Source organism: Sceloporus occidentalis, unplaced genomic scaffold (genome assembly GCF_023333645.1).
Source record: "Sceloporus occidentalis isolate IW3139 unplaced genomic scaffold, rSceOcc1.0.p SCAF_21, whole genome shotgun sequence".
NCBI classification, from domain to species: Eukaryota; Metazoa; Chordata; class Lepidosauria; order Squamata; family Phrynosomatidae; genus Sceloporus; species Sceloporus occidentalis.
In genome coordinates this window covers 6,787,154-6,808,847 of record NW_028317001.1, presented here as the reverse complement: position 1 = coordinate 6,808,847, position 21,694 = coordinate 6,787,154, and the positions used below count along the sequence as shown (strand labels likewise).

General features: G+C 42.2%; 1 protein-coding gene and 1 pseudogene across 1 annotated transcript in view; both read left to right on the top strand.

Moving 5' to 3' along the window:
- The window catches only part of LOC149301502 (uncharacterized), an 84,399-nt gene that overhangs the window by 56,898 nt on the left and 5,807 nt on the right, over window positions 1-21,694 (top strand). The gene's annotated exons all lie outside the window — the stretch shown is intronic.
- On the top strand, window positions 8,512-14,366 carry LOC149301503 (protein C-mannosyl-transferase DPY19L1 pseudogene; annotated as a pseudogene).

Genomic DNA, 21,694 nt, shown 5'->3' with positions numbered 1-21,694 from the left:
CCACGGAGGCTCCCAAGAGAGAGAAGGAGGCCTGGCAGCCAGAGGAGCCTTTCTGCCTTGGCAGGGAAGGGAAGGGAAGGTGGGGGCCTCCATGGGGGACTCCCCAATTAGGTTCTTCTGTGAGAATGAGGACTGAAGGGGAAGAGGCCGGAGGAGGAGGAGGAGGAGGAGAAGGGCCTTACTTGCTACAGCCCCCAAAGCTGCCTCCCTACAGGAGACCCTGCAGCCCCCATCATTGGCTCCAAAATGCGTTCATTGACTGCAAACTACATTGAACCTTAATAAAAATAATACCAACATAATAATACAAACATCATCATAATAATAACTAAAACCAGAATATTATTTATTAAGGATGTTTGAAGAAAATTTGGACAATAAATATGGGAAGGCACTGTTTTATATGACAACCTTAGCTAGAATAATGTTTGCACAAAACTGGAAGTCAAAATCTATCCCAGAAAAGGAGGTTGCCTGAAGGACTGAGACTGGTCCATTGCGACCTCCGACTGAGACTCCTTGCCTAAAGGATCCAGACTGCCCCATTGGGATCTCAGGCTGATGCTCCTTACCTGAAGCATTGAGACTGGCCTATTGGGACTTTAGGCTGTGGCTTCTTTCCTGAAGTCTATAGACTGGCCCATTGTAACTTCAGGCTCATGCTCCTTACCTGAAGGATTGGGATGAGACTATTGTGACTCAAGGCCTGTGCTCCTTGCCTGAAGGATTGACATTGGCCTCTTGCAACCTCATGCTGATTCTCCTTGCCTGAAGGATTGAGACAGGACTATTACGAGTTCAAGCTGGTGCTCCTTACCTGAAGGATTGAGATGATACTGTTGTGACTTCAAGATGGAGCTCTTTACCTGAACTATTTCAAGTGGCCCATTGCAACCTCAGGCTGATGCTCCTCACCTGAAGCATTGAGACTGTCCCATTGTGATCTCAGAATCGTAGACTCATAGACTCCTAGAGCTGGAAGAGACCACTAGGACCATCCAGTCCACCCCCTGCCATGCAGGAACTCTCAATCAAAGCATCGCTGACCGATGGCCATCCAGCTTCTGTTTAAAGGGTAGAAGAATCCTCCACACTCCTAAGAAGGAGTATGTTTCACTGTCCAAAAGCTCTTATTGTCAGTTAATTCCTCCTGTTGAGGTGGAATCGCTTTTCCTGGAGCTCGCATCCATTGTTCCAGGTCCTGTTCTCTGGAGCATCAGGAAACAAGCTTGCTCCCTCCTCAATATGACATCCCTTCAAATATTTAAACAGGGCTGTCATATTACCTCCTAAATTTCTCTTCTCCAGGCTAAACATCCCCAGCTCTCTGAGTCTTTCCTCATAGCGCATGGTTTCCAGACCCTTCACCATTTCAGTCGGACACCTTTGGACAAGCTCCAGTTTCTCAACATCCTTTTTTAATTGTAGGGCCCAGAACTGGACACAGTATTCCAGGTGGGGCCTGACCAGAGCAGAATAGAGTGGCACTATTACTTCCCTCGATCTAGACACTATACTTCTATTGATGCAGCCAAAAATCGCATTGGCCTTTTTAGCTGCTGCATTGCACTGTTGTCTCATGTTCAGCTTGTGGTCTACTTGAACTCCTAGATCCATTTCATAAGTATTTTCATTCAGTCAGGTGCCCCCCATCCTGTATCTGTGCATTTCATTTTTCTGCCCTTTAATGCAGTACCTTACATTTCTCCCTGTCAAATTTCATTTTGTTAGCTTTGGCCTAGTTTTCTAGTCTTTTCAGGTCATTTTGAATTTTGATCCTGTCCTCTGGGGTTTTAGCTACTCCTCCTTGTTTGGTGCCATCTGCAAATTTGATAAGTATGCCCCCAATTCTGTCATCCAAGTCCTTGATAAAGATGTTGAATAGCACTGGACCCCAGACAGAACCCCACTGGACACTTCTCTCCAGGATGAAAAGGAGCCATTGTTCAATATCCTTCGGGTTTGGCCAGTCAACCAATTATAAATTCATGTAAGTTTCCTTGTCCAGCTTGTTTCATGTTTTTTTAATTTATTTTATATCTTCAAACATTACAAACATTACAAACATTAAAATTCCATGAAACAAATCATCTATTACTACTATTTTTAAATCTGCGATGTATATTGCTATCCCTATTCCTTTCTTCATCGACACTTCCTTAGGCATACTCCAAAAATCCAATACATTCTTATCATTACCTACCAGCTCTTATCTTTTTTCGATATTATACTTCCATAGATACATTTTTTACTAGGTTTCAGGAACTTTTCCATTTTAGATCATCTATTCTTAAATTAATTCCACTTACTCCTCGGTGCTTAAAAAAGGACCCCTAGTTATACTAAAGTTAAATCCTCCAGCACTATATGAATTACATCTCTTTTTTTCTTTTATCATGTATTGTTTCCATGGATCCCCTTCTTTATAGAATTTATCCATCGAGTTCCCTCTTAGGATCGTAGTCAACTTGTCCAATTTGTAGAAATCCATGACCTTTAGCCTCCAATCTTCTATCGTTGGGATTTGTTCCGATTTCCAAATTTAGCAAATAGTATTCTTGCTGCGACTATCAAGTAAAACAACAATTTCTCCTTTCCCTTTTCCATATCAAGAGTGTCTGTTACATTCAAAAGATACATTTTGGGTTTGGCGTTTTCTGTAGTTTCCACAATTTTACCAATTTCCTTATGAATTCTCTTCCAAAACTCTTAGATTTTATACAGCCCCACCAACAATGTACATACGTTCCTGCTTTCTTATTACATTTCCAACACTTATTGTTTTTCCCCTTAAACAGTTTTGAAATTTTATATGGTGTTAAATACCACCTGTACATGGTTTTGTAAACATTTTCTTTCACTGCCACACATGGTGTATACTTTAATTTTCACCTGCCATAATTTTCCCCATGTTTTTGTTTTATATACTGTTTAATTTGGTTAACTGCTATAAGTGAATTTCGAAGAGTGGCCACCAGATGGCGCTCCAGGATAGAAGTTGGTGAGAAGCCCAAGCAGGCTGCAGTGCCCTGAGTATCCACAAGAGGGCGGCGTTGTATTAGGAATGTTCTTTATTGATAAAATCAAAGTCTATGGGGACTCATGTGATTTTCCCATTGGCTCCCATTCCTGAGGGGCGTGGCCTCCTTCCCTTTACCTGGACCTTCCTCCGCTCCCATTGGCTGCCTATTCCCCCCTCCCCCTCGGTTGCCCTGAAAGCGAAAGGACCACCGGAAGGAAATGGGGGAATTGCAGCACTGCATCATGGGAAATTTGCAACCAGGGGGTTTGTGGTGATGAAACAGAGCAAAAGCAGAGTTGCATTCACACCAGACCAATTCAGAGTGGAATCGGAGTGACCTTGGAAGCGATTTCTGTGCATTCGCTTGTTACCGATTTCAGCAAAATGAGGGGTCACTTTGGAATCACTTCGGAAGCCCCACGGAAGGAGCCCCATAGAAAGGAATCGCGTGTGATAACACAAAACGATGTCGCGTGGATTCGCATCGTTGGACCCGCAGTGGCTTCGGATCTGAGCTGCAAAGAGCTGCAAAAACCTCCATGTGATAAACACAGACTTTGAGATTTCACAAGGCTCTGTGGTTTTGGGAACAAGAAGCTAATTACCATAATTGTTGTTGATAATAATAATAATAATAATAATAATAATATTCCATTCTCCCTCATAAAGGGACACAACTGGAATTACAAGTTTAAGACAATAAACTCTCTTTCCCTGGCGTTTGCACCCATTGCTCCGTCTCCCGGTCTCCTTCGCTGGGAGGAGGGAGAGCGTGGGATTCTGGGAAGGGCTGGTGGTTGGCTTGGAGCCTGAATAGGGTTCTAGAAGGCTGGTGGCTTTGACCGTTGGCTGCTTAGGAAGAAGAAGGGCTCCTTCTGGGTTTCCTTGACAGGAAAGGGAAGGTGGGGGCCTTGAGATGGCAATGGGAGACCCCCAAATTTGGTTCCTCTGTGAGAAGGATGGCTGAGGGGGAAGAGCCCCCATTTTGGAGCCAAGGATGGGGGTCTGGAGGGTCTTCTGGAGGGAGGCAGCTTTGGGGGCTGGAAGCAAGGAAGCCCCCCTCCTCCTCCCCTCTTCTCCGGCTGCCAGGCCTCCTCTCCTCTCTTCGGAGTCTCTGTGGGGCGAAGAGATTTTGGAGAGGGATCCAAGAGAATCAAAGGGAGGCTGGGACCAAATAACCTCAAAATATGATCAAGATTACAAGGTTGTTTCTGAGGAAGGAGAAGCAAACTAGGAGAGGCTGCAGCTGTTTGCTTTTGCCTGAGCCTCTGGGAAGGGCCCCTCTTCTCCTTTCTCCTTGGCTGTCTTCATGGAGGGCAGACTCCTTTTGCCCTTTGGACTCAGTTTGCAGCAATGGCAGTGAGCTGAAGAGAAGGGGAGAAATGGCAGGAGAAGAAGGAAACTGTGGCCTTTGAAGCGCAGCTGAAAAGGTGGGAGGGCAGAGGATGAACCAGGGAAGGGTCCCTGCCAAACTGGGAGAGTTGGAGGGCTTTCAGAAGGAGCTGGGCCTGGAAATGGAGAAGGAGAAGGGGACTTATAAAATGACCTCCATGGATGAGGAAGCTTGGCCCAGTCCATGACATACAATGGCCCAGTGAAACGATGACATGTTGTAGGAGCCAGTGTGGCCTAGTGGTTTGAGCATAGTGGAACTAGGACTCTGGAGATCACGGTTTGAATCCCAGCTCCAACATAGAAACTCTCTGGGGGACTGGGCAAGTCACACTCTCTCAGCCTTAGGGGAAGGCAATGGGAAACATTAAATATAGACATTTGAATATTGCAAGTGCTATGGTTGTTGTTATTGGGTTGTTGTTGTTGTTATTGCTGTCTATCTATACATTATGATTTTATGTAGATTATTGGAAGAAAAAATTTAAAAATAGACCCATTAAAATCAATCAGACCCATGAGTCCTACGCAGCCCTCCTCCTATTGACATCTTTGGGAGTGATAAAGGCTGGGGCCAACCCTAGGACTCCAATCCTAGCCCCATTTTCTGGAAATTAAGAGGCTTTACAGGCCGCCCCTTTTAGCACCAGATCAGGGCCATTGCAAACACGCTGCTTTTTGTAGCTCCTTTTTGCATTATGATAAGGCTACGCCATGGCCCTGATATGGCCTTGCTGTGGTGCAAAAAAGAGCTCCTTTCTGCACCGGGGAAAAAAATGCCATATCCACCAACAGTGCAACTTTTCTGCACTCCTTTGGCATTGCGTCATCTGGATGTAGCGCCAGAGGAACGCCGTGACGTTACCTCTGATGTGGTGCAGTGTGCAGCATCACACCGACATGAGGGAAGAGTCAGGGAATGTGCTGTGCAGACGCCATCTTCGCCCTCATGCTGGCTAACAATGCTGGTCCCTATGCCCCAAAAGGCCCAGTGAACTGTCTTAGTCTTTCAGGATTCCCCAGATCCTCTCTCTGAGGGTTTGGAGGCGAGACTAATAATAATAATAGTAATAATAATATCATCACTAATTTATATCCTGCTTTCCAACGGATTTATTTTGAATTTTGGGGAAGGTTCAGGTTTGATTTGCCCTTAGCGCTGTTGAATTGTGTTTTCGGTGGTCTGTGAAAGACTGCATAAATGTGCACACATAAAATCACTTTGTATTTTCTGCAGGTGTGGAAAGAACCAAGATGCTTCCAAAGGAAGGGAGAGAACATAAAGGACCCTCAATTCCTCCTTTGTGGAAGAAACAGGAGGAAAGAAGACCTGCAGACAGGTTAGTGTCCAGGCCTCCTTTTTTGTGGTAGAGCCATTGGGAATTTGACTGACTAGGATGCAATGGGGGTGTTATTTACAATCCTCTGTCTTTCAGCGAAGGCTATTTTCTATTGCAGATCACCTTTTGAGATGCGGCAGTGTTCTTCACAGAGGAGGAATGGCCACTCTTGGGTCCAAAGCAGAAATTTCTGTACAACGAGGTGATGATGGAAACCTATGAAAATGTGTCCTCTGTGGGTAAGGACCCATTGCCCTTCCTATAGAATGGGGGCAAGTGCTCTAGAAAGCTACATTGCATGCAACACTGACTCCAGTTTAATTTTTATAGCAACATCCAGTGAAATCATGGAATTTGTAGTTTGTAGTTTCTAGAACAGCCCTTGCAGGAGTGCCTTCTTCCACACAATCTGCCCATCACTGGAAAAAGTCTCCTAAAGCCTAAGAAGACTAGATTGGCTACAACAACAGAGAGGACCTTTTCTTCTGCCATTCCTAGGCTTTGGAATGACCTGCCAGAAGAGATCCATCACATCACCACCTTAGAAGCCTTTAAAAAGGCTTTTAAGATGGATCTCTTTCGGCAGGCCTTTCCAGATTAGGGATTTTCACTGTCACCGACAGTGATATTGGTACCGATACCCCGGCTACCTTGCATAGATAGAAGTTTTCCCTTCAGCCTCTCCATCCTAATTTTAGCCAATTTTATCTTTCTCTTATCTGTATTGTAATTTATCTTTCTTAGAGCCCATACAGACAGGCGAAAATAAAGCTGCTTCGGGTCACTTTGGAGGTATGCTATTTAAATTATGCATGTGTCATCTGAACAGCATACCTCAAAAGTGACTAGAAACAACTTTTTTTTTGGCCTGTCTGTTCAGGCCCTATAATTGGGACTGGGGTGCGGGAGGGAGGGTTACAGTTTTTACATATATTGTATTTTATTACTCTTTCTTGTAACCCACTTGATTCCTTCTGGAAAAGGCAGGATCCAAATAAATTATTATTATTATTATTATTATTATTATTATTATTATTATTATTTTCACCCAGAGTTAGAGGGCATAAGAGTGGAGTAGAGTCATCACTATTGTATATAATGATGCAGAAATGCATCAGTCAGCCTTCAAAGGAGATAGAAGGAGATGACATTGTAGATTCTTCTCTGTGTATTAACTGAACTTTTGATAGAGTAGAAGAATGTAAATTGAGTAACAGAAGTCACAGTCTGACAAAGTTTACATGAACTGTGTGAAATGTGGTTTTGTTTTGCTGTTGTCTGTCCTGAATTTCCCATCTCCACTAGATGACCCCAAGATCAAGGAAGAAGAGAGAAGGAGAAAACTGTGTCTCCTTCCACTTTCTCAACCCCATTTAGAAATGTATGAACCTCTTTCATGGCCATGCTTAGACACAGCTTTGCTCCTTAAAAAACACAAGGCTTGTAATCTTTCACAGAAGACATATTATTTGGGAGGCAGTTCAAGAAAAATCCGGTCTTGAAGTCCCTACACTGGCTGCCTATTAGTTTCCGGGCAAAGTACAAGGTGTTGGTGATTACCTTTAAAGCCCTACATGGCTTGGGCCCAGAGTACTTGAGGGAACGTCTTCTTCCCTATTGTCCGCCCGCACACTAAGGTCCTCTGGAAGAAATCTACTACAGCCAAAAAAAATCTAGGCTAACATCTGTGTCCCAGAGGGCCTTTTCTACTACTGCTCCTAAACAATGGAATGACCTGCCAGAGGAGATCCATCACATTCCCACTCTGACAGCTTTTAATAAAGCACTCGAGACAGATCTCTTCTGGCAGGCCTTACCCACTTAGTTACCCTCCCCAGATATAGAGATATTTGTCCCCTCATCTGTCTATTTTCCCCTGCCAATGTTTCTGCCTATTTTTTGGTTGTTCAATGTTTTTAATGTTTTTAATGTTTCCAATGTTTTAATATTATTACTGTTTAATTCTGTTTTAGTACTGGGAATGGGGGGGGGGGGTAGGTCTAGGGTTTGATTTTTTAACTCTATTGTAATTTATTGTATTTTATTGTTGTAACCTGCCCGGATTCTTCGTGATTGGGCGGGCTAGTTATAAATCTATTATTATTATTATTATTATCGGAAGGTGCCCTCAATTTCTTTTCCTAGGCATATAGCCTGGTGGGCTTTTTCATCCACAGTCATACGGTGGAGGGGGCCTATGACAAACCTCCTTTGAACACAGACAAGTGAATAACTGCCTTCAACTTGACTACTAGCCAACCTGTTAAAAGTTTACATGATGAAGAGAGTTCTTCCTGATATGTGTAAATTTACAGTGCTTTATAAATAAAGGTTAATAATAATAATAATATATCCTATGATGCTTCTTCTGAGCTTCACTTAATTTGCTGAGGTAAAATTATATTTATTTGTTACTTGGAAAGAAGAAAGGTCCCTCCACAAAATTGTCTGGCCTTAAGATGAATGACAAAGGCATCATGCGAAATGAAGAAGAGATGGCAATCGTGAACCAGACAATTCTTGCTGACCCAGAGGAGGGACCCAAGTGAGTCTGGGACACTTTTATGCAAGAAGTTCTTGGCCTTAGGAGACAAGCCGCAATATGGAAAAGGGGCACCAGCTCATCTTTCTACTCTTTGTTCAAATGGACAGGTTTTCTCTGACCTACGGAGTCAAAGCAGCCATTTGGATGTTGAATGCAGATTGGAGGATGACCCACATTTGCCGCTGGGATCTTACTGGCATGGCTACAGGAACATGGATCTCATAGAATCAGAGGATGACCTGGAGCTAACTGGCAAGGTACAGAAGAAGCCTATGCACTTTCCATGGTGTTTTAGAGTTGGGCAGCGTGTTCGCATCTGGCTGTCTTGAGAAGAGAGTTAGTTATTCCTCCCCACTGAGAATTTATCCTTAAAGTAACGGAGGTCAGGGCAGAGGAACATTAAATCCACTCTAAACTTTTTACTGAACTTTCTTCCCCCCAATGAATTCAATGCCTTGGACAGTCAAGATTAAAACCAACATGGATTCACTGTACCACTAGGATGTAAGCCACTAAGGGGCTTAGACATAATGGGACACAGACCTTTGTCTTTAGTGAGAGCCATGCAATGAATTTTATGAGACAAGTCAGGTCAGATCTAGGAGTCCAAGTAGACAACAAATTGAACATGAGTTGACAATGCAATGTGGCAGCTAAAAAGGCCAATGTAATTTTAGGCTGCATCAATAGAAGTATAGTTAGAAATTAAGAGGTGATATGATAGCCCTGTTTAAATACTTGAAGGGATGTCATATTGAGGAAGGAGGAAGCTTGTTTTCTGATGCTCCAGAGACTAGGACCCAGAACAATGGATGCAAGCTACAGGAAAAGAGATTCCAGCTCAACTTTAGGAGGAACTTCCTGACAGTAAGGTCTGTTCAACAGTGGAACACACTCCTTCCTTGGAATATAGTGGAGTCTCCTTCCTTGGAGGTCTTTAAACAGAGGCTGGATGGCCATCTGTCGGGGATGCTTTGATTGAGAGTTCCTGCATGGCAGAATGGGGTTGGACTGGATGGCCTTTGGGGTCTCGTCCAACTCTATGATTCTATGAATCCCCTTAACTCTTCCATCATTTTGATCTGGTCCATTGTTTTGTCCCATTCTACCAGTCTTATTAAATAATGTACCCTATTCCAGTATTTTTTCACTTTGACACAGGACCACAAGAGATGGGAAAATGTGCCCTTTTCATTTCCGCACATCCAGCACACATCAGAACAAGTCTTAGATATTTTATGTATATTTTCAGGATTAAAATACTATATAAAAATACTTTGTAATAGTTTTCCCTTAGGGCTTGGGAAGCTGTGTATTTTATCCTCCTTTTCCAGGTTAACTCCCATTCTTCCATCTCAGTATTGTGTCCTAGATTTCTTTGCCATTGAACCATGTTTTCTTTAACCACTTCAGATTCCATAAAATGTTTTAACAGGATTGTATACAATCTCCCCACAAGTGAACCTTTTCCTATAGCAAGCACATTTCCTAGTATTTCTGTACTAATTATTTCTATTCCATATGTTTTCATATCCAACAAAAACTCTTATTTGCCTGAAAATAAGCCAATGACATTGTTTACCTTCTTCTCTTATTTCTTCTAACGTTTTTAATTTAATCATATTGACTTCCTTATTTATCATTGTATTATTATTATTATTATTATTATTTATATCGCACTTTTCCAAACAGATCAAAAAAATCAGTAAAATGCAATAGCAACTTATCATTGTTGCGTCCAAAACTCTCCCAATTCCTCTCTTCCACATTAAAATACAGTACAATTAAATTCTTAAACAATTGTTAAAATAATTATTAAAAATAGAGCAGAGGCATTTAGAAAAGTTGTTGAACAATTTATTAAATTAATTGGAGATTGCTGTAATGTTTATCTGGAAAGGCCTGCCGGAAGAAGTACATCTTGATTGCCTTTTTAAAGCCTTCAAGACGGGTGATATATCAGACCTCTTCCGGAGGCCATTCCATAAACTGGGAGTGGCAGAAGAGAAGGTCCTCTGGGTAACTGCAGGGAGCCTTGTTATGGTTGGCTGCAGTAAGCTTTTACTAGAGGACCTCAATATGTGGGCAGATTGTATGGGAGAAGGAGATCCCGTAAGTAAGCTGGACCCAAGCCATGAAGGGCTTTAAAGGTTATAACCAAAACCTTATACTGTCCCCAGATATTAATGGGCAGCCAGTGAAAAGACATTAGTATAGATGTGATATGGTCACCTCTAGATCTTCCAGTGACCACTTTGGCTGCCATATTTTGGATTAGTCGAAGTTTCTGGACTTGATACAAGGGTAGCCCTATGTAGAGCACATTACAGAAGTCAAAATGTGAGGTTACCAGCGCATGCACCATAGTTTTTAGGTCTTCACGTTCCAGGAAGGGACGCAGTTGGCGTATCAACTGAAGCTGATAACAGGCACTCTTGGCCATCGCATCTATCTGATCTGACAACTGCATAGATGGATCCAGGAGCACCCCCAAACTGCAAACACAGTCCTTTAGGGGAAGTGTGACTCCATCTAGGACCGGTTGACAGACCTCCATACCCAGAACCTCCAACAATACACACCTCCGTTTAATCTGAGTTCAATTTCAATCTGTTTTTCCTCATCCAGCCCATTACTGCCTCAAGACATTCATTCAGAGGGAAATGCCTTCTTTAGTTGACACTGAGGTAACTCTGCATACAGATAGCACGCGCCCCATGCCTCCGGATGAACTCCCTTGGCGGTTTGATGTAAATGTTGAATAGCATTGGGGATAGGAAGGCGCCCTAGGGAATGCTGGATTTAAGATCCCTTTTAGTGTAGCAACTGTTCCCAAGCATCTCCATCTGGAATCTGCTTGAGAGATAGAACCGGAACCATTGCAATGCAGTGCTCCCGATCCCCAATTCCCTCAGGCGTTCCAGAAGGATGCCATGGTCAATAGTATCAAAAGCCACTGAGAGGTCCAAAAGCATCAACAGGATCACACTTCCCCTGTCAATACCCAAGTGGAGATCATCTAAGGTGACCATAGCAATCTTGACTCCGTATCCCATCCTGAAGCCAGTTTGAAATGGGTCTTGATAATCTGATTCTTCCAAGACCGCTTGGAGTTGAAGAGCAACTTGTCCTCTCAATCACCTTGTTTAGAAATGGAAGATGGGGGACCGGTCTGTAATTCTTCATGTCCAAGGGATCTAGGGAGGGCTTTTTCAGAAGCGGCCGTTTCACTGCTTCTTTTAAGCAAGATGGAAAATAGCCCTCCCTAAGAGATGCATCTATGATATATCTCAGGTGAGTCCTCAAAGCATTTCCTCCTTGGAGGACCAGCCATGAAGAGTAAGGGTTGAGAGGGCAAGTTGTCTTCTTCACACTTCCAAGGAGCTTGTCCACATCCTCGGTACTCACAGATTCACATTGATCCAGTATGATCTTATTCACAGAGTCACTGGACACCTCACCTATAGCCTCTATAATTTTAATCAAATGTTTTTACTGTTTTTATTGTTGAGGTATGGAGCAGCATTGAAAATGTTCAGATATGGCAGAGAAGCTAATGGACACTCGCTGCTCTTAACCAGGAATTGGTTGCAGCTGAAAGTGTCAGTTTTGTGCAAATTCACAACTTCTTTGAACACTGTGTCCAGTGTGTTGAAATAGCAAAGAACTTTATTGAGAACACATAGTCAGAAAATCAGTGTTTAAGCCAGAATTGCCCCCCCCCCGAGCCAAACAATATACTGAAACCACAAAACCTAAAACCACCTTCTACCAAACCTAGCCCCCACCTGCAATTCCCACCATCTATCCCCCACTATTAACCAGCCCCTCTTTGCCATCCTTCTCACACGCACAATCTCTCCCTGCCCCAGACATTCGAAGAAACTAGATCCCTTTCTGTTACTACAGGTCCCCAACTTTCTTCAGCCAACATCCCACAAATTCTGAATGCTAGCATTGTTATTCTAGCTATCTACAACAAATCCCAGCCCCCCATCTAAGTAACCTAAACCATGACCCATAAACCCCAGCCAAATTTATAAGCCAAAGCAATTATCTATACTAGTAGCAATTAAAACCTAAATTCAACAAAACATAACTTTAAAAAATAAACAGACATATGGACAGAAAAACTGTACAAATAAATTCATAAAGGCTTTTTAGCACCACTGGATTGAAAACATATTTTTGTATTCCATCTTTACAAAAATAATGTTTGTTCACTTCTTGGATTTGTGTGGTTTCTCTCCTGTGTGGCTTCTCTGGTGACGGAATAGGCCTGACCTCCATGAAAAGCATTTTCCACACTGCTGGCATTTGTATGGCTTCTCTCCTGTGTGGACTCTCTGATGTCTCACTAAGTCTCTCTTAAAAGAAAAATATTTTCGAGCTCGTCCCCCGTCCCCGCCCCTGCCTCCTCCTCCTCCTCCTCCTCCTCCTCCTCCGCAGGAGGAAGAAGAAGGAGGAGGAGCGGAGGCGCTGCAGGACGTGCAGCGGCAGCAGCAGCAGCTGCAGCAGCAGCAGCAGCATGGCCCAGGTGAAGACAAGGGCGAACAAGGGCTGCAGCTGCTCGGCGGGGCCCACGGCACGAGGAGGGCAGGAGGAGGAGGAGGAGGGCCTGGCCGGAGAGGGGCCAGGAACGATGGGCAGAATCAGGAAGTCCTGGGCGTCGGGAAGTGGCTGAGCGGCATTCTGCAGGATACAGGGATTGCGAGAGGAGACATCAAGATATGGTTTACTCTTGTACTAGCTGCTGCTGCAGGATTCCTTCACTGGTATCATATTACTACTCTGTTCGAGAACACTTATGAGTTTTCTCATCTGTCTGCATTAGAAAAAGAGGTGTCTTTTATCGGAGAAATGGGTTTTTATTATACGTATTTTAAGAAGATCGTTGAAGCACCATCATTTCTTAGTGGAATGTCAACACTTATTTACGATAACAAAACAGAATTTCCTTCCCAAACAAACAGCTTAAGAGATTTTAATATATATCCTGAGGATTGGGAGATCCTGCTTCTTTTTATGTGGCTATAATATTTCTTCTGAATGGATTAATGGTGGCAGTGTTCTTCCTGTGTGGGACATACCTAAGTGGGCACAGATCTGGAGGTCTTCTTACAGTGGCTTGCTTCTTTTCAATCACGCTGAGAGTACCCGAGTGATGTGGACTCCTCCTCTTCGTGAAAGCTTCTCGTATCCATTCTTTGTGGTTCAGATGCTATTACTAACATATATTCTCAGGACTCAGAATGTTAATAATGTTTTTTTCATGCTTCCATGGCAGTTTGCTCAGTTTGTTCTTCTAACGCAGGTTCGATCAGTTTTTGGTATATACATTTTAGGATTCATTGAGTCATCTAAACTAAAGAACATACTTCGTGCACATATGGCATCACTTGCAGTATGCTTTGTCCTTATGTTTGCAAACTCTATGTTGCTGACATCCTATTATGCTGCCTCTTTGATAGTTTGTCAGGTTATTCTTGAAATCAGTCCCAAATATCTGCAAACATATAGCAACATTTTTCCTCTGTGGGCCATTGAAGGATCTTCTTGCCTCATCGGGACAATTATTTTGAAGTATTTGATGTGTTTAATATTGAGAATAACTGATGATGGTAATATAATAAATCTGCTAAAAGCAAAACTCACTGGCTACAAAGATTTTCATACGTCGATGTACACCTGTGCTGTGGAGTTTGACTTCATGGAAAAGGAGACTCCAGTCAGGTACATGAAGACCTTGTTGCTTCCTGTTGTTCTGATTGTTTTTGTGGCAATTGTTGTGAAGGTCTTTCAGCATTGCAAGAACGTCGCTGGAAGACAGAGAGACCTTAACCATGGAGAGTTGACATACCATGCAGTACAGCTGACATTTTTTATAATTTCTGCAATTTTGATTATGAAACTGAAATTTTTCCTAACACCATATATGTGCATCATGGCATCCTTGATATGTTCAAAGCAACTGTTTGGATGGATCTTTGAGAAATTTTCATATAGAATATTTGTTATGGCTTTAATATCCATGATGCTGTACTGTGGTGGAAATATTCCTTGTTGAAATAAAAAAGCTATAGAAAGATGGAGTCACCTTTGTCAGCCAGAGAGATGGTTTTTGAAATAAAGGCTTGGAGTTTAGAAAAACTAGAGCAAAGGAATAATGAGTGCGTCATGACCTGGATGGAAGCTGGCTCCAGTAAAAAGACATAACATAAACTACTGAGATGAGGACATTCAGGAGCAAGGTTAGGAGGAAAGCCACTGAATTCCTACAGGAGGGGGTAAGGAGTGATGATGCAGTTTTAATGTATGCATGTATTTCTGTTCTGATTGTAAGAATTCTGTATGTTTAAATTGTAATTAGCCAATCAGGTGTATTGAAGAAGCTTCTTTGTCTTGAATAATATAAAAAGAGCCATTTTGTCTTGTTCTGGGTCTCAGCTTTTGGAACTTGAATTCCACTGAGTTCATTGTTTTCCTTTGTCGACAATTGGAAATAAACTTATGGATTTTCAATTACTAGGTCCTCTTGCCAATCCTATTGCTCTGCCAATCCTAGAAATTTAAGTTTCCTGACATTTCTGTTACACTATAAATGACAGACCTCCAAATCTCACCTTCTTTATCAATCACCTTGCTTAGGTCCTGCAGGCTCAGGGCAACCGTGATTGAGTCTATCCTTTCATTCATAATCTTGGGAAATTATCCTGCCTTTAGTTTCATTAGTATTCTTAAAACATATTCACATTTATTTATTTATTTATTTATTTATTTATTTCCAATAAAATATATATTTTCCTATTTTTTATTTGTTGCCTTGATTGTTACCTTTAAGGTTACTTCCCATTGGAATGATAGTACCAGGGAATGTCTGAATTCGTGGCTGAGGTTGCAATCCAGGGCTTGCTTAAGTGGGAGTAGGTTCCATTGGCCTTACAAGAACTGATATCCATTATAGCAGTGCTTCCCAAACCTTGGCCCTCCTAGTGTTTTGGACTTCAGCTTCCAGAAGCACCCACCAATTTGGTCCAAAGTCAGGAATTCTGGGAGCTGAAGTCCAAAACATCTGGAGGAACAAAGTTTGGGAACCACTGCATTATAGGATGGCTCAGTAAAGGTTCATTACAGTGTGCAGGGATGGGAGGTGAATTTTGATCACTTGCCTTCAGTAGTGGGTTTCAAAAAATTATATTATTTCAAATTATATATATATATATATATATTGCACTGTTGAACATTTCCTCTGGTTCTGATGCTCAGTTGTCACATAACTGGGTTCAATTGTACTTTTACCTTTAGCTGGTAGATAGTTAATAGTACACTAGTGGAAATCAGGAAATGTATTAAACGTAATCTCATGGTATGTAAGAATATGGAACTTTGCTCTATTGGAAAAGTTAACACAAACAGTCAAGGAACTGAATGAAAAGTACATTTTCTGCAGAGGGAGTTTGAATAGATGCAATTTTGCATGTAGGGCTTTAAAAGTTATAACCAACACCTTGTACTGGAACTTGGTGAAAAATAACACTTGAGATTTGTGTAAGTATGTGAATATCTGAATATATAAAATTATTTTGTGATAGATAAGATTTAAAAGGTATACAAAGAAAGACATGCAAAATAAATTAAATAACAAGAAATGTCAATGGTGATGTAATTTAGGGGGTTAGATAGACTGAGATAATGTAATACGATAGACTGCGATATAGATTTCGACTTCAGATACATACATATATATATATGATCAAGGATAAGGACATAGAAGTATAGATTAATATGTATGTATATAAGGAAATAAAGGAATAATAGATATAAAATAAAGTAAGGAAATATAGAAACCACCATTTTAAGACATATATATGCAAAACAAATTTTTTATTATGAATAAGGTTTATATAAAAGCCAGTATACATAAATATAAGAACCAACAGAGAGGAGTGGAAGCGATATATTTCCATGGTATTAGTGTGTTTTATTTGTATTTTTGTTGTCTGATGAGTTAAGTTTTATGTTTATTGTTTCTGACTTTTAATAAAAAATATTTTTTTAAAAAATACTGATGTTCCATAATTAATGCTGTCTTTCACAGATTCAAGATATGAAACGAAGAATGAGAATGCTTCAATTAATGCAAAGGTTTATTGAATGTCCCTATAAGGGCAAGATACTTTCAAACCAACTATTTTGTAGCAGAAGTAGTATAAATGAAGATTGCAATAGACCTTTACAAAATACAACAAAATATATGAAGGCTGCTTCTCCAAAAAAGTATTTTCAACCACTAACATTTGCACATTTTGTCCCTAATGTGGATTTTTGGATGCCTCTAAAAGTGTAACTTCTGAGAAAAACATTTTCCACAGTCTTTCTTTTCTATAGCTTCTCTTCTATATGAATGCTATGGTGGTGTGTAAGGTTGGTACCTGAATCAAAACACTTGCCACACTCCTGGCATTTGGATGGTTTCTCTCCTGTGGGGACCCTTTGATATCTCAAAAGGTCTGACTTCTAAGCAAAGCATTTTCCACACAGCTGGCATTTGTGTGGTTTCTTTCCTTTGTGGACTCTCTGATGTAAAAGAAGGTGAAACCTCCAAGCTAATCATTTTCCACACTGGTGGCATTTGTATGGTTTCTCCAGAATGTCGATTCTCTGGTGAGCCACAACTTCTTCTACAAAGAAGAGGAAAGACAGAAAATACTCATCTCAGCATCATGGATCTAAGCAAGCTCTACTATGAAAAGAAACAAGAGAGATAAAGGATGTTTAGTGTTCCCTTTCCCTCTCTTCATAGATATTAGTCATAAGTGCTACATGGAATACCTTAAAATGTCTGAAAACAAGGACTTGAGCTGGTTCCCACCAGTTTACTTATTTAGTTGTTAATGTTTTTCAGGTTCATGGCTGCCTGACAATACTCTTCTAGCTGTTTTATGGACACCTCTTCTCTCTATTGTGCGCTTTCCCTGAGTTACTTTCCTGTCCAAAGAGAGCTAGACTTTGCTCCTGCTCTCTCCTCCTCGCTTCCACTTTCCTGATCTCCTTCCATTTCTACCTCCTCTCTCCAATTTTCCTTCCTGCTCTCTTTCCATCTGCACTGCTTCTGTATTTCAGCTTCAGCATCTCCTCCTGCCATTCTGTCTTTCACATTTTCTCTCTCTCTCACACACAAAAAGTATGGTGCAGGAAAGAGACATTTTCATTCCCATTTAGTGAGACATGTAAGATAATGATATAGAAATCAATCCATAGGAAGGCTGAGGAAGGGTGCTGAGAATTGGATTCCCAATTTGGTGAGGATAGGGCTCAAGGGAGGAGCCTTGAAGCAGCCTGAAGCAGCCCTCCAAGACAGGGCTGGGCAGCTGTTGGGGATTAGGAGCCAGACTGGGCCCACAAGGGACTTCAGAGGCAACCCCCATTGGACCATCTTGAAAAATCCTAAATGGCGTTTTGCCCCTCAATATCCCCCAAATGTCTTAGGAGAAGCGGAGGCAGTTTTGTCACCGTTGGGCCACTCTGAGCCCTTGTAGGAGGGCCAAGGGAGGCCTTCTTCCCAAGAGGATACTGGAGGCCTCTCCAGAACATAGAAACACTGAAACACTGATCAAAAAGACCCGAAACCTTGCTAAGGGATGTAATGAAGAGCGTTTGGAGCCAAAAGATATCAAGTGCCATGGTTCTTTCCTAGGATATCCTAAGATTTGCAGTTTAGCAAAGGGCATTTACAATCATCAACTAGAGAGCTCTAGTGGCTCCTTAAAGTAAAGTACAAATCCCAAGATTCCCAGGATGTTGCTTTGACCATTAAAGTGGAACCATAGAGCCATGTATGTAGCATGCAAGGCCCCCTGTTCTGAAGGAAGAGCAATGGATCCAAGTTCCTTCCCCAGAGAGGAGACATTTCCATAGGCTTCCATCATCACCTCATTGTACAGAAACTTCTGCTCTGGACTCAAGAGTGGCCCTTCCTCCTCAGAGAAGAAGACTTCCACGTCTGGAAAGGAGATCTGCAACAGAAAACAGCCCTCATCCAGAGACTGACTGAGCAAAAGGGGAGGAAGAACACGGAGCATCCCAAATATGATTGATCCCTTCAGAATATCAACAGAGTGGGATACATTGGGATATCCTCCCTTCCCTTTTCCTTGGCTCCCTGGATCTTCATGAATGGTGAGAGAGGGGAAGACAAGGCTGCCATCTTGGTCCCTGGTCCTCTAGATTTCTCCTTGATGGAGACTCTGTTTAGCAATGGAGGCTCTTCCCTGGAGGTCTTCCCAATCTGCTTCAATGAACTGACAGAAGTCTAGGGCAGCCTTTGTAGTCTGTCTGGAGGTCAAGTTCTCTTTGGATCCAAGGCAGAGAACACTCCAGGGCCCCCTTCCCTTCCCTGGGAATAGAAATAGGAAGACCAGTATTCAGCCATTAGGAATGGCCTCCTTTCATGATGGCTCCAAACCAACTGCCTTCACCAGGAGCCTCACTGCATCAAGCCCTGTCTCAAAGCCATGGGTTCAATGCTCTTTTAGGAACAGAAGAAGTCCTCCTGAGGACACTCTGAGGGCTGCCATTGGCTGGAATCCCAGTCCCTCCCACCATCCCTAGATCTCATTGGCTGGAATCCCACATCCAACACAGAGTGACATCACTGCTACGGAAGGCTCTCTTGACCAATCAGAGAGCAAGATGAAGGTTCTTCTGGAAGCTTCTGTGAGAAGGAGATATAAGGCCTGAGAGATCAAGAGACAGTTGGGGGAATTGTGTCGGTTGGAGATCGAGAGAGAGAGTTAAAGAGCGGATCTTGGAAGTTAGTCTCAGAATTGGAAGCTTGGGTTTATTTATTTCTTTAATAGCTTGTATGAATTGAATATTATATACTTACAAATACTGTACCTGCAAGGTTCTTAATATCTTGTAGGACTTATATTTCAGTTATATTTTGTTATTTATAGTAATCATCTCCTTAGAGTATGTACTACTCAGGCAGAGGCAGCCATTTTGTCTTCCAGTGGCCATTTTGTGCTGCTTGTGTCTGTGGGGAATAATGTTCCAGAACCTTCTCTGAGCCTCAGTTGAACAGAGTCTTCTCTTTCTCTCCTGAGGCTCCAGAGAGAGAAGGAGGCCAGGCTCCTTGGGCCAAAAGGAAGAAAGTGTGTCTCTTTGTGTGTCTTTTGTGTCTCTTTTCTGAGAGGGTTTTCTTATTACACAGCTCTGCTCCTTCTGGGGAACATGGGTTCAAAAGGGATCAGAAATAGGGAGGATAGTTTTAATACAAGCCTTATTCTTCTTCTTCACTAACATTGGGCTTTTGCTACTATCCCTGTTTTAATAACTGTTTCAATAACTGTCCAATAATTTAATGGTATTTTATTTTGGATGGGAGTCTTAGGGTTTTGGACATAATGAAAGATGTTGTTATTGTATTGTATGGATATTTTTTGTGAGGGAGTGTTAGGAAGGGTTTGGGATACAATGAAAGATGTTGTTATTGTATTGTATGGATATTTTTATTGTAAGCTGCTAAAAGGTGGCCATTCTTGTGTAGTAATTGTCTTGTGATAAACTCCCACAACAGCCTTGTAAGGTAGGCTTCATAGGCTCCTAGGGCTGGAAGGGAGCCCCAAGGGCCAAACAGTCAGCCCCATTCTGTCCTCCAAGTCCTCCGAAGAGATGGCCATCCATCCAGAGACTCCTCCAATGCTCTTTGAGGCAGCATCTCCCATAGATTTGCTCAGAGGTCATGGGGCCCATGGGAACTGGTCCTTTCAACCCACTTTGGTAAAGGAGACAACCGCCCCCCCTCAGCCTCCTGGACTATTTACTACCAGGAGTTACTATGGCTGTGACTCAGAGGCGTTTCCTAGGCATTGTCACCTTCTGCCCTCCATGGCCATTGGCACTGACCTTTCCCCATTGCCTTCCCTCCCTCAGCCCTTGGACCTCCTCCTCCTTCGCACTCAGAGCAACCCTTCTCTACGGCTGAGGAGACGGCCTCTGACCCAGGGAAGCTCCGGCCATAAAGGACTGCAGAAGAGCCCTTTCTGGGGCTGCAGGAATCAGGGTCTTTGTACTGAAGGTAGGCCTTTATTCCTGGAGCTGAAAGAGGACCTTTCTTTAAATGTTTCAGTCCAGGATTGTGTGGAAGGGCTGCAGCTGAGACAGTGATCCCATGCTTTGCAGGCATAAAGTCCCCAGTTCATTCTCTGGCAGCATTGTCTTCCCAGAAGGTGGAAGTGAGATTTCCAGACCCCAGACACACAGAGCCCCAGTGAGTCCTTTGTGTGGGGACTGTGTGTGTCCATGTTGTTTACTAGAGCTTTGTGAGATATTTGTTTCACTGGGTTTATAAAATGAATTTACATAGGTCTTCACTTCCCAAAAATGAGCATAATCCAGGCTGCAATCTTCACTCCTAAACCTATACATTTATAGATTTTTGTTGTATAAGTGCAATATATTTAGCATTGTGCATCTTTTAAAAAAATATACAAGGAAAAGTGAAGAAATTGTGATTTTGACAATAGATCCATTCAGAAACAATGCACACAAATGTACATGCCTCAATTTCTATGTGCCTTTAGCAAGCAAAGGAAGAAGGTGCATACTTCATGCTCCTGCTATGACTGACACACACAAACACACAAATCTTGTAATTGTCCATTTGTAAACTGCTTTGATCTTTTTGGAAAAGTGGCATATAAATAAATGTATTATTATTATTATATTATTATATTATTATATTATTATATTATAAACACAGCAGTTAAGCTCAGAGATTTGTCTCATTTGTAAAAATGAAATGATTATTTTCACCAGTGTCTAAATGGGGAAGGGGGCGTAATGAGGGGAGGCCATTGATCAGATCATTGAAGAAATGCAGGTCTTATCCAGCCCAGGGACCGGAGTTTCTCCATCTGGGATATAAATCATAGAATCATAGATTCATAGAGTTGGAAGAGACCCCAAGGGCCATCCAGTCCAACCGCATTCTGCCATGCAGGAACTCTCAATCAAAGCATCCCTGACAAATGGCCATCCAGCCTCTGATTAAAGACCTCAAAGGAAGGAGACTCGACTGCACTCCAAGGAGGGAGTTTGTTCCACTGTCGAACAGCCCTTACTGTCAATTAGTTCCTCCTAATGGTGAGGTGGAATCTCTTTTCCTGTAGTTTCCATCCATTGTTCTGGGTCCTAGTCTCTGGAGCAACAGAAAACAAGCTTGCTCCCTCCTCAATATGACATCCCTTCAAAAATTTAAACAGAGCTATCATATCACCTCTTAACCTTCTCTTCTCCAGGCTAAACATCCCTAGCTTCCTAAGTCATTCCTCATAAGGCATGGTTTCCAAATTCTTCACCACTTTAGTTGCCCTCCTTTGGACAAGCTCC